Genomic DNA, 1,323 nt, shown 5'->3' on the forward strand with positions numbered 1-1,323 from the left:
AGTTGGGACGTAACTGAAGGGACCTGTAAGGACCTAGTTCGACCCACCCAGAGCCGATTTGTCCTTCGCTCACTATTTACGTGTATAGGCAAAATACACAAACGCAACAGGCACGAGCGTCGACTGTACGTTTAACTTCTCTCTCTCTCTCTCTCTCTCTCTCTCTCTCTCTCTCTCTCTCTCTCTCTCTCTCTCTCTCTCTCTAAAATACCCCGTAACACCAACAGCAAAAGGTCGCCTAGTCCCTTTGACTCTTTACGGGGGCATCCGAGAATAACTCGGGTTAAAAGTGGTCTAGAGTATACGGTCAATACTCAAACTATTAATATCAGGACTGAACCGAACCAACTTCCCTCAAATAGGGATCAAACCTAAATAAAACACTACTTCTCTCTTGGCCTGACCAGAAACGAACGCTAACTTCAGGAAGGTCGCTGTTTGCTGGTAGGCATACCCTGCAAAACAACTAACGATAAGGTACTTACCACGACACTTGAATCGCTTGTATGCTTCAGGGAAAATTCTGCTCTGTATTTGTTAGGGTGAATTGAGAGAGTGGCAGTAGAAGTCCCCGCAATAGGAGATTGTGATGTTGGAAATTTTCCAACGCCCACTGGATCAAGTCTGGGACCATCGCCGGACCATTCCAGCAATCGTTCTTGATCTATTCGATCAATTGGTATTGCCGGCGATGGCTCATGTGACGATGTGGCGTCACAGTAGTGTGGACCACGCCAAGAGCGGTCTTCGACTGGTTGTAGGTATCCGGATGGGACGCACGCACGGACCAGACTGAGTTAACTTGATGTTTGTATATGAAGATAAGGGATTATATGATTTGAAGAGAGTAAGGGCCAACACACGAACGCTATATAGTTCCCAAATCTTTAATAGAATGTCCTAAAAAGTTCTCCTGTTTGAAGTCATGTCATCCAGCTGTTCGCGACTCCTCTCACTCTGTGAGAATGTATTTTCTAGGATGGGCATCAACAGTAACTGATGACGGTGATTTCCTATGGTATCAGCGACGGATCCGTGCATTCGCGGTGGGATTCAGGTGTGTGCCGCCCTTGAGACAAGCAAGGACTCCCCGGTCCTTTGTCTGGTCGGGTGATTCGATGTGTTTGCGGTTACGTCATGGTAAGCTTCGTCGGCGGTAGACAAACCTGTCTGGGCCAGCCGATACGATCTCCTGATAGGGAGACGAGCTCTCACCGAATGGCGTCGACTGTTGCGACTGGAGGGACCAACTCACAGAACCACGGGAACACGACAGCATTGCTGGAGGTTCGTCAAAATCATTAAGGGATTGCGTAAGTACTG

This window comes from Phytophthora parasitica (assembly GCF_000247585.1).
Source record: "Phytophthora parasitica INRA-310 unplaced genomic scaffold supercont2.170, whole genome shotgun sequence".
Taxonomy (NCBI): Eukaryota; Oomycota; class Peronosporomycetes; order Peronosporales; family Peronosporaceae; genus Phytophthora; species Phytophthora nicotianae.